The sequence below is a fragment of the Panthera onca genome, chromosome A2, assembly GCF_046562875.1.
Source record: "Panthera onca isolate mPanOnc1 chromosome A2, mPanOnc1 haplotype 2, whole genome shotgun sequence".
Taxonomy (NCBI): Eukaryota; Metazoa; Chordata; class Mammalia; order Carnivora; family Felidae; genus Panthera; species Panthera onca.
Genome location: NC_138340.1, coordinates 77,074,563 through 77,093,363, shown reverse-complemented (window position 1 = coordinate 77,093,363; position 18,801 = coordinate 77,074,563). Strand labels below are relative to the sequence as shown.

At 44.0% G+C, this 18,801-nt stretch overlaps 1 long non-coding RNA gene across 1 annotated transcript in view; it reads right to left on the bottom strand.

Moving 5' to 3' along the window:
- Positions 1 to 9,073: 9,073 nt before the first annotated feature.
- The window catches only part of LOC132679077 (uncharacterized), a 14,145-nt gene continuing 4,417 nt past the window's right edge, over positions 9,074 to 18,801 (bottom strand). Inside the window, exon 2 of the long non-coding RNA XR_013554033.2 lies at positions 9,074 to 10,319. This is a non-coding gene — a long non-coding RNA (uncharacterized LOC132679077). The remainder of the gene's footprint in view (positions 10,320 to 18,801) is intronic.

Genomic DNA, 18,801 nt, shown 5'->3' with positions numbered 1-18,801 from the left:
TTTTTCGAATGGCCTTGTAAGAGTTTACATAGGGAGGATACAAATCCTTTCTTTTTTTAAAATTTTATTTACTTATTTATTTTTTAATTTACATCCAAGTTAGTTAGCATATAGTGCAATAATGATTTCAGGAGAAGATTCCAGTGGTTCATCCCCTATGTATAACACCCAGTGCTCAACCCAACAAATATCTTTCTTAATGCCCCTTGCCCATTTAGCCCAGCCCCCCAACCACAACCCCTCCAGCAACCCTGTTTGTTCTCTGTATTTAAGAGTCTCTTATGCTTTGTCCCCCTCTTTGTTTATATATATATATATATATATATATATATATATATATATATATATTTGCTTCCCTTCCCTATGTTCATCTGTTTTGTATCTTAAATTCCACATATGAGTGAAGTCATACGATGTTTGTCTTTCTCTAATTTCATGTAGCATAATACCCTCGAGTTCCATCCATGCTGTTGCAAATGGCAAGATTTCATTCTTTTTGGTTGCCGAGTAATATTCCAGTGTGTGTGTGTGTGTGTGTGTGTGTGTGTGTGTGTGTATACCACACCTTTTTTATCCATTCATCTGTCATTGGACATTGGGCTCTTTCCATACTTTGGCTATTGTCGCTAGAGCTGCTGTAAACATTGGGGTGCATGTGACCCTTTGAAACAGCACACCTAGAACACAAACTCTTTGTTGTGTAGGGGCCAAGGGCAGGCCGCTTCAGAATGGGCCACTTTGGCATGAAGATTATCTTTGAGTTAAAAGCAATCAAAACCCAGAAGATTCGGGAGAAGCTCCTTTACCTGCCCCACAACAGCCCAAAAAGAATTGAGATAGAAGACCTACTCTAGGAAGAGAGGTATCACCAGGGATAATTGTATTATGATATGAACTAGGTAGGGTAGACAGTGAGAAACTTGGCAGCTGTTTGATCAACTGTATGTCCCATTGTTTCTGAGTGGCCCCGCAAACACTTCACAAACATTTACTCTTTTTCATCTTCCTGTGAATTGTATTCTGTCCCCTTGAAGCACCAGACCCCCTACCCAGTTCTCCTTAGTTCGGAATGTCATAGGTACCTCTTTTTGCCTCTCCGTGTCTGTATGGACTCCCTGTATGTACGAAGTTAATGATTTGTCTTGCATCGATTCGATTCTTAGTCCAGCTGGAAGGATCTGGAAGGGCGGAGGAAACTCGTTCTTCCTAGCAGGCAGATATATGTAGTGCATATATCTTATTCCATTTGATGGGAGCATAAAGGACAAAGCTGGACTTTGCTGTGGCTCATAGTCTCCAGGCAGGATTCCTGAAGCATGCAGATTCGAGGATCCCTACAGCTCCCTCAAGGACTTCCTTTAATGTTTTACCACTCTAGCTTTGCTCTGGTGTGACTTCCCTCTGATAACTGTAAACCCTCCCCCCACCAACATATGTTAGCAATCATCCTTCAAATACATGGCCCACTGGTACACATTTGAAGGGTCTCTTGACTAGTGACTTACTAGGCAGTATTAAATAACCTTATCTTAACAGCAGCTAGCCCCTTAAGGTCCTGGAAGCCTTGCTTCCAAATTCCTTAGTGGCTTACACTATCCCTAACTCCCACTAACTAAGGTATATAATCAGTCACTCCTCACAATCCCAGTGCAGCTCTTTCTGCCCACAGGCTCTGTCCCTGTGCTACGATAAAAACACCTTTTTGCACTGAAAACGCCTCAAGAATTCCTTCTCGACAATTTGCTTGCGGCCCCACAATGTATTCTGTGGATCGGCTTTTCATTCTTAATCGTGCCTTTTAATTAAAAAGAATTTTTTTTACATGTTTATTTTTGAGAGAGACAGAGACAGAGCACAAGCAGGGGAGGGGCAGAGAGAGAGAGAGAGGGGGAGACACAGAATCTGAAGCAGGCTCCAGGCTCTGAGCTGTCAGTACAGAGTCGGATGTGGGGCTTGAACTCATGAACCGTGAGATCATGACCTGAGCTGAAGTCGGACAGTTAACCGACTGAGCCACCCAGATGCCCCAATATGCCTTTTTAATTTTAATGTAGTTCAACTTATCATTTTTCCCCCTTAATAGTTAACTTTTTTTTTTTTTTTGAATATAGCTTAGGAACTCTGTGCCTAAGATAATGAAAATATTTTCCTATATTTTCCAATAAAACCTTTGACTTCTTACATTTAGATGGACACTATATCTGGAGTTGGATTTTTGTATATGGCGTGAGGCAAGGAGTGAAGAGTGCCAGGTGCACAGCAGGTGCCTGATCGACACTGTTGGAAGGCTGAATTCAGCTGCGGTGGTGCTGAACAAGGCCAGTATGGTTTGGGACTGGCAGTCGGATTAGTGTGCAGCTGTTCAGAGTTTCCTGGGCTTGCAGGCCTATTTCTGGGGCCCACCACAGCTCCCCTCCCCATTTGCCCGCTCACCCTCCAGGTCCCCAGAAAAGGGGCTGGGTATTCACGTGGACGCACACAGAGGTTCCAGGAGCAGAAGGCCCTCCTAGACTCCATACTCATTTTGAATCTGCCCACTTCATCCTTTTCTTCAGGGACACCTTTGGGCCTGGACACACAGGAACTGCCTCTGCATCGGATCTAGCTTAAAGGCCATCCGCAATGCACTGTTTTAGATCAAGTGCTCCAGTGTTCTGAGTACCCCTTGCCCAACTCAAACAAACAAACAAACAAAAACAAAAAACAAAAAAACCAAACCCAAACAAAACACTTTTTGAAATAATTATAGATTCACACGAATTTGCAAGTAAATGTGTGGCCAGGTTCCCGTGTACCCTTCACCCAGCCTCCCCCAGTGTTCACATCTTGCCTAAATATAGTAAGTATAATATAAAACTCATGACATTGACACTGGGACAAACCATAGAATTTATTCACATTCCACTAGTTATACATACTCATTTGTGTGTGTGTGTGTGTGTGTGTGTGTGTGTGTGTGTACCTCTATGCAACTTTATCCCCTGTATAGCTTCATGTAACCACCATCACTATTGAGATGTTTAACTGTATCTTCAGGACAAGACCCCTTCTGAGGGCCCATTTTAGAAAGCACTCCAATCGCAGATACACCCCTTCACGTTACACCACCCTCAGACTTAAGGCGGAACAAGAGCATCCTGAGTCATTGTTTTATTTTATTATTTTTTATTTTATTTATTTTTTAATGTTCATTTTTGAGAGAGTGAGAGACAAAACCTGAGTGGGGAAGGGGCAGAGAGAGAGAGAGAGAGGGAGACACAGAATCCAAAGCAGGCTCCAGGCTCCGAGCTGTCAGCACAGAGCCTCACCCGGGGGCTCAACCCATGAACGGTGAGATCTCGACCTGAGCCGAAGTCAGACACTTAACCGACTGAGCCACCCAGGCGCCCCCTGAATCCTTCTTTAGAAGGGGTATCTCTGATAATTGCACTTCCCACAGCCCAGAGAAGTTGGCCCCCTCATATTCTATTTTAGAATTTGTTTGCATTTTTTTTTTTTCATTTTTACTCATTACCGCCCCCAGTCATGGAAGTCTACACCTCACAGCAGGAGCATCTGCAGGTCAGCTTTAGATGTCAAAGAATGGTACAAATCCCTGACCAACCAGTGCGACAAGTTGGTGGGGACTGACTCTTCGGGAGGGAGACCAGGTATGGCTTGTCTTTGTGCAGGCTGCCATACGCTGGGTGGCTTAAACAACAAACATGGATTTCTCAGAGTTCTGGAAGCTGGAAGTCTGAGATCAGCGAGCCAGCATGGGCAGGTTTTCAGTGAGCGCCCTCTTCCTGGTTTACGGAGGGTTGCCATCTTGCTCTGTCCTCACCCGGCTAGCTCTCTGGCCTCTTCTTGTAAGGACGCTGATCCCATGGTGAGGCCTCCACTCTCCTGGCTTAATTATCTCCCAAAGGCCCACTTCCAAATACCATCACTTTGGGATTATGGTTTCAACACATGAATCTGTGGGAGATGCGCTGGGTTCACTGCAGCTCTCTTCAGAACGCCTGTGAACTGGGTGGCACTGTCACATAGCTGAAGACGGGTTCTGAGCCCTGCGTGTTGATCAAAGCAGCCAACCCCATCCATTCCAGGTGAATTCACTTCCTCACTCATCAGTCAATGGGTGGTGAGTCTCGCGCAGCAGAATCCTGGAACGCATTCCCTCGACTCTGTGCCATACATAAAAGGAGGCCTGAGCGTTCCTCTACACCCCGGCACAGAAGTGTTCAAGTGCACACGAGACATCTGCACCATCAGAACATGCCCGTGAGCCTGTGACCTTTCTCCACTAAACGTAAGGGAAGGAAGCGGTGGGCAGTGAGGGTGGGGTGGGGCGGGGAACTGGGCCCGGTTATGAGGGGCCTTGTATAGCACATTAAGGAGCTTGGATTTTTATCCTCTGCTCTGGTAAGAGATAAAGGCCAAATGGCTGGGTCACATTACCTAGCTAATCCAATCAGCTGACCTGGACACCTAGAGATAAATTCCGAAGGTGAAATTAAAGTAGAGGTGAATGCAGCTTTGTTGTTTAGTTTCCAAGGAGAGAGTAACAGATGAAAGCAGACGCATTAATTAGCTTTTGTGACTTAAAAAGCTTGTTCAGGGATGTGATTTTTAGTTCTCTCGTTTATCCTGAAGGCAACTCGAGCATTCTGTTATCAATAATGACTAAATGTAATCATAAAAGTCATGCCTCATTACTTTTATGATTAGGAAAACATGTGCCATATTAAAACGTTTAAGGCAGAAGCGGATACTGATTGGAGACTGTGGAGTCAACGTTCCTTACAAACGTGTTGCCGTTTCTGTGTGGGAGTCACTGTCTCTTCTGGCGTTGCTCGCTTGTTAAAAAGGAAAAAAAAAAAAAAAAAGAACTTCTGGTCTCTAAAACAAAGGGAGAAGTGTTGGCTTCATATTTCTGTTTAAACCACTTATTAAACGTCCCTGACAAAATACAAGGTCTGGCAAAGCGCTCTGTGCCTGCTGCCACTTCTTCCCAGAAAGCTCGAGGCTCTGACCCTTTGGGAGTGATGTTTTTTTGCTCTTCTCTCCCTTACCTTCTCTTTTCCGTATTGGGAGGTTGGCCTAACCAGAGACACAGCCAACCATACAGTGAGGAAGCTCAGGATAAAAATCTAAAGTCTATAGTCGGGGAAGAAACAAGACGGAGACCAAATCTGCCTACTTAAGTAGTTGAGGGTAGTTTCTTTTTTTGGTTTCATTTGCCTTTTTATCAGGACACTAGTCTTCCCATTAGTTCCTTATTCATCCATTCACACATTCATTCATGCATTCATCAAGTGTTTACTGTGCACCTATGTTGTGACGTGCACAGAACTAGAAGCTGGTAGATAGTGATGGTGAACCAAACAGAACAGACACAATTTCTCCCCTCACGGAGAGAGGGTCAATACACAAGTAAACATATGGTGTCAAATATATGGTGACTACTTGTGGTAGAAGCTTGGAGGCAACAAATGGAGGGACTTCTGCAATGGAGAAGAACAGGGATGGGAAGGCTGTGCACTCCCTGAGGAGTAACGTGTAAGGAAAGAATGAGTGTGTGTGGATCTGTGGGGAAACCATCCCAGCAGAGGAACAGCCTAAGAGTCCAGAGGCGGGAATGATTTCAACAGAGAAGATGGCTGTCTGGAATTGAGAGGTCAGCAGGACTGAGAGGACTGCTAATGTAGGGTCCTAAGCCTTCAAGAAGCTGTAATGGGAAAGCACTTAAAGGTTTTAAACTGGGGGATGGTCAGTTTTGTGTTTCCGGAAGATTACTCTGAGAGATATATTGACTTGTTTCTATGTGCAGCTATATCTGAAGGGATCCACAAGGATCTGGTCATTCGGGTTACCGATAGGCAGAGAAACTAGGTGGCTGAGGGACAAGGGTGTGAGGCAGTTTTACTGCAGACCTTTTATTAACTTCTGAGTTTGACAGTATCATATATATCCCAAGACCGGGAGCAGGAACAGGAAGGCTACTGCAGATGTCCAGAATAAATTTCAGACACACTTCAAGAAACTCGGTGATCAGACTGTGGGAGTGAAGAAGGGGGAGGCATTAAGATAATCCCTGCAACTAAGTGGATGGTGATGATAAATGATATTGGAGAGAGGTGAAGAGGGACAGTTTGGGGGCACGGACAGTTGCAGAATTTCTATTAGGAGAGGCTTAGGGGTGGTTAGCGAATTGGAAGCAGGGGCTGGAAGAGATTTGTCTGCAACATGCATTTGCGTAGCCTTTATATCATCAGGATAAGTTCGATTATCCAGCCGTAACCTAAACAACACACACAACATGCACACACCTCAGAACTTAAAACAGCAAAAAAACTCGGTGACTTATATAACAGAGATTTTTTTGTTTTCGTTTTTGTTTTTTTCCTTGCTCCAAGTTTGCTACAGGTCCAAATGACTCTCTGGGCAATTTTCCTGCACGTGATGGCTCAGCATTCCAGGCTGCTTTGATCTTAGGGATCTGTATCTCAACACATGATAACTTTGGGACAAAGAAAGGGGGGAAAAAAAAAAAGAAAAAGAGAAAGAAAAACAGCAAAGAGAAATTGTGCACCTGTTCCTAAATATTTCCACCCACATGCGAGATGTGTAATTTCCCCTCATATTCTGGTGGCCAGAGTAACTGCCATCACCCAGTCTCCCTTCAAAGAGATGGATAAATATAATTCTCCCAAATGTCTAGGAAAGCAAGGAGAGCTAGAAGTATACTTATTGGTAAAGCACAAGTGCTGTCACTATGATACTTTACATAAGAATGAAAAAACTTCTGGGGCACCTGGGTGGCTCAGTTGGTTGAGCGTCTGACCTCAGCTTAGGTCATGATCTTGCACTCTGTGAGTTCGAGCCCCGCGCAGGGCTCTGTGCTGACAGCTCAGAGCCTGGAGCCTGTTTCCGATTCTGCGTCTCCCTCTCTCTCTCTGCCCCTCCCCCGCTCATGCTCGCTCTCTCTCTCTCTCTCTCTCTCTCTCTCCGTCAAAAATAAATAAACATTAAAAAATAAAAAAAAAAGAATGAAAAAACTTCCAAAGTTTGTATCAAAGAATGGGGTACATTAAAAAAGGGGCTCCTGGCTGGCTCAGTTGGTAGAGCATGTGAGTCTTGATCTCGGGGTCATGAGTTTGAGCCCTATTGTGGGTGTAGACATTACTTTAAAAAAAAGGAATGGGGTACAGGTTATGAAGAGAGTCGAAACATGGGCCATCAATGAGCACGTTCCCCCTCCCTCCCTGTCAGTGCTGTGTTGTGTGTGTGTGTGTGTGTTTGTGTGTGTGTGTAGGGATGACTGAAAAATTCCAATATTGGACACATTAAATTCAAGATGCCTCTATCCAAGTGGGTGTCAAATAAGCAGCTAAAAGAAAATGTCAGAGGACAGATCTGGGCTAGGGATGGAATTTGGGGAGATTTTGGGGCGCCTGGGTGGCTCACTCAGTGGGATGTCTGGCTCTTGATTCCTGCTCAGGTCATGATCTCATGGTTCATGAGTTTGAGCCCCGCATCGGCTCTGTGCTAATGGGGCAGAGCCTGCTTGGGATTCTGTCTCCCTCTCTCTCTGCCCCTCCCTGCTTGCTCTGTATCTCCCTCTCAAAAGAAACAAAAATAAACAAACGAAAAAGAGTTTGGGAGATTTAAAAAATATCTATGTATATTTGGGTCTGAGAGTGGGAAGTCCAGGACAGGGGTCTAGGCTGGTGTGGTTGGGGAGAAGATGATCTAAGGAGGATGCAGAGGACAATTCAGACAGTTGTGGACAGAACCCTGCCGCCGACCAAAATTAAAGAGGGGTCTGAAAAGGAGACAAGAAACAACCGCAGAAGGGAAGAATCAAGAGTGACGTTGTTACACCTAAGGGGAAAGGGCTTGAAAGGGTACGTGTCTTTCTTCTGAACTTGTCAGAGCAAAATCCTCCGACCAGGGCGATGGATCCCTACCCCTTCCGTATCTCCACTCCTGTCTCTCCATTGAATTAGAGCTGTTAGCACTTAACGTGCTTTAGTGGCTTTTCATTGTGTGTTTACATGGTGGACGGGGGCAAGGGATCTTTGTGGGGTCTTGTATTAAGGGCACTATTCCTATTCGTGAGGGCTCTGCCCTCAGACCTTCTCGCCTCCCAAAGGTCCCATCTCCTAACACCATCACCTTGGGGGTTAGGATTTCAACATATGAATTTGGGGGGGGGGGGACATGAACATTCAGATTATAGCAGCGCTTCACGTCACACTGCCCTGCTGTTTCCTTCGCAGCATTTACAATTCAACACTTGATCTTAGAAAAGGCCAAGCAATGCTACAGCATTTACAATTCTAATTATTAATTAGATGTATAATGTATACTGTGAGTCCCCAGCCCCAACACAAAGCAAGCTACTGGAAGATATAGGAAAGCTTAGCTGGGGGAAGGGATGTGGATTGGCAAGCCTAAGTGGTGGTTATTTCCTTCCAAAGTATCACATTTTCACCAATTGTATGATAGTGTCTTGATAAGAGAGTTGTCGATATGATGAAAATAACATTTGAGCAAGCAGTCTGAAATTCAGATTGTGAAGCAAGCAGAGGAGTTAGTCAAAGTTTGGCACCTCAAAGTCATGGGCTCACCATCCCCCTCGACATGGCCCCGGGACAGACAACTATGATGTTACAACCTGGGTACCCCCTTGAGACAGGACCTCGTCTATCTGTACATCACAGGGCCTAGAATGGTGCCAAACACATAGTAGGTGCTCAATAATTACTGAAGTTGTATTTACACAATCTTACATAAATTATTTTATTTATGCTATAATATGTATAATTATATAACATACATTATTTCATTATTTATACAATAAATAAACAAAGTTGCAAGTATTGTGGATAGCTTAGTTAGATTCAGGCTGAAAACTCCCCGGTGATTTTGACATGAAGTTCACTGATAATCTCAGAGGGAGCATTTGTAGTCAGGTGTTGGCAAAATGGCCACAGTGCAGGGAAGGAACAGTAAGTGGAACCGGGGAGACTGCTCTTTCTAGAGGCTGGCAGCAAAGGGAAGAAAACAAGACAGTAAAACAAGAGTTTTTGTTTTGTTTTAAAAGGTAGAGACTTTAATGGGGCGCCTGGGTGGCTCAGTCGGTTAAGCGTCCGACTTCGGCTCAGGTCATGATCTCGCGGTCCGTGGCTTTGAGCCCCGTGTCAGGCTCTGTGCTGACAGTTCAGAGCCTGGAGCCTGTTTCGGATCCTGTCTCCCTCTCTCTCTGACCCTCCCCCATTCATGCTCTGTCTGGCTCTGTCTCAAAAAATAAACGTTAAAAAAAAAATTAAAAAAAAGGTAGAGACTTTAACATCTTTTGTATATGTAGAGAACAGAGCCAGCAAAGAAAGAACTGAGGGGGCTTAGAAATGACAGCTGATGGTGTGTGGACAAGAGGAGATCTGGCATGTATAGAACCAGGAATTCCCTTTCCCCTGGGACAGAAACGAAGGACGGGTTGGGGGCCTGCCAGTGGCCTCTATCATCTTTCCGAACACAAAGAGCTGAAGCGTGACCTTTCCAAACTGCTCTTTTCAACTTGCCCTCTTCCCCAATTTAATTTGGTTCCACATTTGTTTACAGACCCTCTTCACTTCTGCCCACTTATGCGTCATCTGTCAACTCCTCCCTGTTCTGGATCCACCTGCAGCCCCGAGGTTTTCCACCGGCCTAGTGTATTACCATGGCCAGTTGTCTGGGATTGTCCTGCTCTTTGATACCCAATTGACAAACTCTTGCATCCCGTGGAACTGTAGGGATTCCAGGCTTTTATCTGCTGTCTCTGAGTACAGGTGAGGATCCTCATGGAGTGCCCTCACATCTCACAAACTCTTAGCACCCTACTTCTGTAGCTCAGTTCCAACTGGTCTAAAAATTCCAAAGATGGACAAACCTCTCCCTTTTTTCCCCAAAATATAACTAAGAAATCTGAAACATTTTATTTGAAGGCTTAGGGATAACAGAAAAGAATGACAAGAAAGTAAAAAAGTGTTGTAACTCAAATGTCCAGGCCATTTTGTTCTTGCTGTACCTTGAGGTCATTTTCTCAGATGTCAGAAAAGCAAATCTCATTGCAAAAGCACTACTGATATTCCTTATCACATAGAAAAATCTGCTAAAACCCCATTTGAACACTTCCGTACTTCCAACCAAGTTTCTGTCCCCATGTCATTTCTGTCGTTTCCCTTCTCTGTCCTTGCAGAAGGTCCCTCCCACAGCGCAAAGTCTCTGGCCTTCCGCAGGGTCCTCCGATCATGCCACCTCAGGAGAACAAGAGCTGGAGGAACAGACGTCTGCAAAACAAAAGCCCCAGTTGTTACCTAAACCTGACCAAGCGTCACTCCGCTGTACCTGGAAACAGAATAGGAGGGTTTTTCAAAGTTTCTCTGCTGATCCCCAGCATCAGAATCTCCTGCAGTCAGGGAATCAAACCAAAACGATTTGACTTGTACTGGTTTTAGACAATTGCTTCAGGACATTATTATGAGTCAAACACTTAGTTTGGGGGCCAAACTGCATTTACATCTATATATGTGCATAGCCTTATCACCACTACAGTTTTATTGGTCTCCTCACGGGACTTCCGAATTTACGAAATAGTGTTATGTGGGAGATTTTATTTACCTGTGGTTGGTGCCACCTAGTGGACATCATCTCCTAAACAGCTTAGAGTCTCGGATTTTTATCTACCTGGCGAAGGTAGTGATGAAGATGAAGGTGGCTAACACCAAGTTTTGTTTTGTTTTTGTTTTTTGTTTTTTGAATGTAGGGCTCCACATCCGGTGCAGAGCCCAATGCAGGGCTTGAACTCACAATCCTGACATCAAGACCTGAGCTGAGATCAAGAGTCAGAAGCTTAACTGAGCCACCCGGGAAGCCCAAACACTCTCCTTAAGTTTTCTATTATTTGTTAGGCATGGTGTTAGAGGTGATGCTAATCTATTTAAATTCATCGGCTCATTTAATCTCCAAAACAAAACTAAGAGGAGGGAACAACGATTCCCATTTTGCAAAATACAGAAACTGAGACAAGGAAAACTTGAGAGTTGCCTCTCAGGAAGTAAATGGCAGAGCTACAATTCCCGAGTCCAAGCCCTTAACAACTGAGCCAAAACACCGAGTAAATTCTATTAATGAGAGATTTCAGTACAATGTGTGTATATATCGGGAGGTGATGTTGACGGTGTGGGGTAGCACCTAGGAGGTGGCTGAAGACTTAGGTACGTAGTACTTTGTTAGGTACTAACACATTCCAAGGAAGTAGCTCAGTTGTCCCTTGAGGCATTAAGAAGGGGCCAAAGAAACGTCCCGCATGGGCCACTGGGCAGACAGGATTCATTCTTCTGTGTCCTAAATTCCTCTGGTGTCCACGATGCAGGCAGACCAAGCCATCATTTTTATTGCCTTTCATCATGAGAGAGAAGCAAATATTCACAGCAAGTGGGACAACTAAAGTAGGGTGAAGAATGATGGATAGTCTCCCTCCCCACACATCAAATCAGAAAGCTCAGACGCTGACAACCTGGTGTCTTTATTCCTGACAAGGGAAGAGTGTATCACTCTCTAGCATCTCAGTGAGAAGTCCGATGCACTCATGAGGACTTTTTCTGTGGAGCGGACCTTATGGTGCTGTCAGGGCTTTTCTGTGTAACTTGGAAAAGTTAGGTCATTCCCAGATGTCTTAGTCAGCTGGGGCTGCCATGATAAAATACTATGGCTTACACAGCAGAATTCATTTCCTCACAGTTCTGGTACACTAGAGGTCCGAGAACTGGGTGCAGGTTGGTTGGGTTCCGGTGAGAGCTCTCTTTCCGGCTCACAGAGCCTTTCCTGAGTGCATGTACCAGGAGAGAAAGAGAGCAAGTTCTCTGCTGTCTCTTCATATAAGGGTACTAATCCCATCACCAGGGCCCTACCCGCAGGACCTCAATCTAATCCTAACTACCCTTCAAAGGCCCCACCTCCAAACACCATCGCACTGGAGGATAGGAGTTCAGTATGACTTTGAAGAGGGCACAGATATTCAGTCCATAACATCCTGCCACTGGACCACCAAAATCCACATCCTTGTCACATGCAAAATACATTTATTCCATCCCAACAACTCTCAAGTCCTGCCTCATTCTGTCAGCTCTGAAGTCTAAAGCCCAGAGTTGCATCCAAATATCATCTAGATCAGGTAGGCGTGAGCCTCTAGATAGGATTCATCCTGAGGTGATATTCCCCTCTGGCTGTGAACATGGGAAACCAGACAAGTCACGCGCTTCCAAAACACAATGGGGGACAGGCAGAGGACAGACATTCCCATTTCCAGAGGGAGAAACAGGAGAGAAGGAAGGGGTGATGGGTCTCAAGCAAGCCCAAAACTTAGCCAGGCAAACTCCATTAGCTCTTAAAGCTGGAGAATAATCCGGGCGCCTGGGTGGCTCAGTTGGTTAAGCGGCCGACTTCGGCTCAGGTCATGATCTCATGGTCGGTGAGTTCGAGCCCTGCGTTGGGCTCTGTGCTGACCGCTCAGAGCCTGGAGCCTGTTTCAGATTCTGTGTCTCCCTCTCTCTCTGACCCTCCCGTGTTCATGCTCTGTCTCTCTCTGTCTCAAAAATAAGTAAGTGTTAAAAAAAAAAAAAATTAAAAAAAAAAAAAGAAAGCTGGAGAATAATCGACTTTGGCTCAATGCTCTGCCCACCCTCCAGGTCCACTGAGGTGGCAGTGCCACCGTATCACCGCCCCCCCCCTCCCCCCATGGAGCAGCCCTGCCCACGTGGCTCTCCGTGACTGCACTGTCCATGCAGCACTGCTGAGCGGTCCCGCCCTTTGAAAACGAGGCCTTGCCTGTGGAGTAGCAGCCTTAATGATCTCTGAAATCCCGTGCGGTCCTTCTTCCCTGTTCTTGAAGGACAGCACACACATCCATGGCCAAATGGCTCCATGGTCTCGTGCTGTAAATCCAAGAAGCCCGACAGCCACCCCTCATTCCATCTTGTCTTCTCCCTTCCCTTCCGCTCACGCCAGCAGAGCCTCTGCTGGTACAATCCCATCTCTACGTGTGGCTTCTGTTGAGACGGCTAAGTCCATGAACTGTTGTACCGATGATCTGTATCTAACGGCTGTTCAGCCGCACCTTTAGTGATCACTTCAAAACCAGTTCTCATTTTACGCAACACGGACAGGCTGAGAGCTTCCCAAATCTTCCTTTTCCGGTTCCCTTTTGCCTAACGACTCCATCTCTCTCATTTTGCACGTCACTAGGAGCAGTCAGGAAGAAGTGAGCTGCTCCTTTCATAGCTGCTTGGGGATCTCCTGAGCTAAATACCCGGTCTCATCACTTGCAAGTTCCACCTTCTACGAAACACCCAACCACAGTCTAGCCAAACTGTCACTTTACAAAGGATTGCCTTTTCTCCTGTAAACATATTCCTCCAATAACACGTTCATTTGTCTCCGACCTCACCAGAACTGCCCTTAGCGTCCATGTGTCTACTGTGCACTTCAAAGTTCTTCTAAAGCTGCCAAAGCCACTTCTGCCCGTTTAGGTATCTGTTACAGCAGCACCCACGTCCTGATACCTAAATCTACACTCATCAGCTGGGGCTGCCGTAACAAAATACGGCAGACTGGCTGGCTTAAACAACAGAAATTTATTTCCTCACTGGTCTGGAAGTCTGAGATCAGCATGCCAGCATGGTCAGGCCCTGGTGAGAGCCCTCCTCCTGGCTTCCCTCTCACTGTGGGCTCACGTCGCCTTTCACTGGTGTGTGTGTGACGAGGGAAGGAACACACTCTCTGGGGACTCTTCTTGTAAGGATACTGATCCCATCATAAGGGCCCCACTCTCATGACCTCATCTAACCTAATCACCTCCCAAAGGCTTTACCTCCAAACACCAACACACTGGGGGTTAGAGCTTCAACATTTGAATCTGGGGTGGGGAATACAAACATTCAGTCCCTAACACCAGATATTATTTTAATTGCTTTTATTGCTTACATTTGTTTTTATTGCAAATGAGTCTGTCTCATTTTTTTCTAACTTTTCATTAAATAGTATTTTAAACACCAGAAAAGTTGAAAGAACACAACAGTATATCACTGCTTAGATTCATTAATTACCACATTTGCCATATCTATACGTCTACATGCCTACCTAGCTACATACTTCTTTTCAAAGTAACTTGTGGACATCATGGTATCCTATCCCTGTCAGCATACATCTCCTAACCAAAACATCATTATTACACTTAGGAAAATAATTCCCTTATGTCATCTTTCAGCCAAGTCATATTGAAATTTCCCCAATATCTTTTATACCTGTTCCCCTCTGAATTTGGATCAAATGAAGACTTAAAAAAAATTTTTTTTAAAATTTAAATCCCAGTTAGTTAACATATAGTGTAATAATGGCTTCAGGAGTAGAATTAGTGATTCATCACTTACATAGAACACCCAGTGCTCATCACAAGTGTCTTCCTTAATGCCCATCACCTATTTAATCGCTCCACCCACCGCCCCTCTAGCAACCCTCAGTTGGTTCTCTGTATTAAGAGTTTTATGGTTTGCTTCCCTCTCTGTTTTTGTCTTATTTTTCCTTCTCTTCCCCTTGTTCATCTGTTTTTTTTTCTTAAATTCCACATATGATTGAAATCATATGATATTTGTCTTTCTCTGACTTATTTTGCTTAGCATAATACATTCTAGTTCCACTGGATCAAATGAAGCTTTAAGCATTGCATTTAGTTGGTTCAGCTCTTTAGTCTCATTAATCTGAAAAGCCCTCCTACACATTTTCCCCCCATGACACTGACTTTTTGAAGAGACAATGTGATAATAGCTTTGTGACCATGTTAACTCTTTGGGATATACAAAAATATTTGCCAGTGAAATGGGGGAAATGCTGTTACAAAAATACAATGCATACTTAACTGGCCTCAGATTTAATTTAGGCTTCTCACCTGAGTAGAATCTGAAAGCTTATCAGTTGAGATGCCTGGGTGGCTCAGTCAAGTCTCTGACTCTTGGTTTCAGCTCAGCTCATGATCTCCTGGTTCATGGATTCGAGCCCTGCTTAGGGCTCTGTGCTGGCAGTGCAGAGCCTGCTTGAGATTCTCTCTCTCCTCCTCTCTCTCTCTGCCCCTCCCCTGCTCGTGCACACACTCTCTCTCCCACTCTAAATAAATAAACACTAAAAAAAAAAAGCTTATCAGTTGCAGAAACTGACATATTATTACATGGTGAGAATACTGGAAAACACATAATTCTAGAACTCTGCCTAAATTTACCATAGTTTTAAACCAATGTTCGTTGATGGTTCGGCTTATCAAAATGTGGATGAAAATTTTTAAAAATCCAACCTAAAAAAATTCTCAGTGCAGAAAAATATGAAGTTGCCAGAATCACTCAAAATCAGTCTACCCATAAATAACTGTTATTGCCACTAGGTAAACAGCACGTGTAGCTATCTATACATCTCTACGGGGAGATAGGTAGCAATACTTTTAAAAAATAACATGGTACTCTATATTCAATGCAGGGCCTGTGTGACCGTTCCTTGCCCTATCAGCACAGGGGTTTTGACCCTACCAGGCTGCATATCCCGGGCTCCTACGTTGGCTAACATCTGGCTGGGGTCAATTAATGAAAGACTGTTGGGAGACTAGAGGGCACAAGAAAGAGGGAAGTGAGGGCTCTATTCTTGACAGTGGCTGTGTTTTTTCTAGCTCTCTACGATTCAGGTAACGCTGCTTTCTCCCCTTGTCCCCTCAGCCTACCCTCGGTGGCTTCTGGCTCTTGTACTAATCACCAGATTATCTCATTGGTCGTATTTAGCTTCTTAGATTTTCCTTTACCTGTATAATCAATTCCTTGCACTAAATTCCCTCACTGAAAATACTCAAAGCAGTTTCTGGTTAGACCCTGACTGCTCTATGATAGATGCCATTTTTAATGAAAATATTCTAATTTTAATGAATTTTACTTGAATTTGATGCAACAAAAGAACATGAAGTAGAAAACTTTTTCCTTTAACGTGAAGGGTGTTGTGTTCTAAAAGCTTTTTCTACGTTAAGAAAGGAAATTCTGAAAAGCTGTCAGAAGTTGGAGTTGTTAGGCTTCATATTTTTAACTACTTTCCAATTTTAGACAGTTAAAGTAGACAATTCATGAAAACTAGTATTCACATGCTTTCTGTGACCTCTTCACAATTTTTCAGTTATGTTTATTTTGCTCAGGTTTATAACATTCGTATTCTATTCTGTAACCATAATTTCCATAGTTGCTCAGTATTGGTGAAGATACATATTCAAATCATTAATTCCTATTTCACTTGGAATTGGGTTTCACACAGGCAAGTAGGCTTATTTACTTTGTTCACTGATAGATTCCTTTTTTTTAATTAAAGAGTTTACTTTTAAGTCATCTCGACATCCAGTGTGGGGCTCAAATCCCCAACCTCAAGATCAAGCGTCACACGCTCCGCTGACTGAGCCAGCCAGGTGCCCCATGTTCACTGATATATTCAAAGCAGCTAGAAGAGCGTCTGACCCAAATAAATACTTGTTGAATAAATTATTTACCAAAATTATTCACTTTCTTAGTTTTAATTTCCCTCCTAATTGGCCGGACTTCATGGTTGTATATGTTGATATGTATAAACACACACACATAGTTTGTCACTCAGGAAAAACTCAGGCATGTAGTGCTGTTTGAGTTTCTTCATGTTTGAAGACCTAGGCTGTTGTCTTCTGGCATTAGTGTTCTCTGTTCATTTTATTGAATGAACTCTGAATACAGTCATAATAAGCTGTTACTAATTCTTGACAATCCTACTGGTCAGTGCCCTCCTATCATACTTATTTTATACTGTAAGCTTTTATCTAGTTGTTTGCCACATTTGTGTGCAGAACTTCTAAATGTTTGGTGTTTTTTTTTTTTTTTTTTTTTTTTTGACAGGGCCACACTATCTTTGATGATATTCTTTGGTAAGTCAAAAAATATTTCGTAAGTGCCTTCTGCTAAATACTGTGTATTATGTGCAAATATAGATAACCGATGGACCATATCCTCAAGGAGCCTGTCCCTGGAGGGTAGATAAAATATGCCTGCTGCTATAGTATGAAGCAGAGTGAGGTCTTAGGAGAAACACAGTTCCTGGATGTTTTGAAGAGACGGTAATTACCAAGAGGAATGAAGGAAATGAACACTTAGAGAAGGCCTGTTGTCTGGCGAGTAAAGGCAACATAAAGAGCCTTCATAGATGTTATCTCCTTTGATCTTCAAAACAATTCTGCAAGAAAAATGATCATTATCCCCATTTCGGTGACACCGACATTGAGGTTAAGTAGTTGTCCAGTATCACACAGGGAGAGTTGAGATTTGGACCCAATTCTGCCTGATTCCAAAGCTCATTCACTTTCTGTACTATATATATTACCTGTGGCAAGAATGTCAGAGAAGGCTTGATGAAGAAAGTGGCATATGAGCAAGAACCTTGATGGGTAGGTAGGTTTTAAGGTAGGAGTAAGAATTCTAAATCTACGCCCGGCGTTTTCCTCAACTGAGGTATAAGTGGGTGTTAAATCTACTGTCATGAAATTGTTTTTGTTCACGGGGAGGCCCAGTTCTGAGGAGGTAGCTATTACCAGTTACAGGAAAGAAATTCCCAATAGCCTTGTTCTTGAGCTTCCTGGCATTCTTTGGTCTTGGATATCTATCTTCTTCCTCCTCACCCCTCTGCACAGCCACACAAGAATTAAGTCCTCCTGGGGTTAAGATTTATCCTTCCTCTCAGACGTTTCTAGAATAGCATAAATTCTTCAAAACACCATGGGAGCTATAAAGCAGTGGTTTCCAACTTAAATTCCAAGTCATTAGTGCACTTTTAGACATTTTAGTGAGTCATAACCAGCATTTTTTTTTTAAAGGGACAGAAGAGAAAACAAACAGCACAGGGAACTGCATATAGTTACTTATAACATTTACATGTGTGATATGCAGGTGTGTTTGTTTATGTACTGTGCTATGATGTAAAGTACATTTCTGATAGTGACAGACTCTTGTTTAAACAGTAACAGGGCCTATTTAAAAACCATGTACGGGGCGCCTGGGTGGCGCAGTCGGTTAAGCGTCCGACTTCAGCCAGGTCACGATCTCGTGGTCTGTGAGTTCGAGCCCCGCGTCAGGCTCTGGGCTGATGGCTCGGAGCCTGGAGCCTGTTTCCGATTCTGTGTCTCCCTCTCTCTCTGCCCCTCCCCCGTTCATGCTCTGTCTCTCTCTGTCCCAAAAATAAATAAAAAACGTTGAAAAAAAAAAATTTAAAAAAAAAAACCATGTACACCAGGGAAACCTGAAATCCTTTTCTAACTGGGATGGAGCGGCAGCTGGGCTTAGGGTCAGGGAACCCTGAGATGACAGCTTTCTCAAGTCTAGGAAAGTTATCACAGACTGCTTGCTTAAAAACATGGCACAGCTATCAAGCAGTGTTAATATCCTAAGCATTCTTTCAAGAGTAAGTTGAACAGAAATGTAGAGGACAAGAGGCAATTATCTCTTAGCAGAGGCTCTGGAGGCTCTGGAGGCTCTGGAGGGAGGCTCTGGAGGCTCTGGAGGGAGGCTCCGGAGGCTCTGGAGGCTCTGGAGGGAGGAGTAGGTCCATCTAGCTCAAAGGTTACCGAGTACAAAATGTGCCTTCTCAGAAGAGAGAGGCTGCAGGACTTCTTTAGATTAAAGTACTCCTCTCTGAATGGGTATATATATTTCCAGAATGACAGTGGGGAAATGCCTT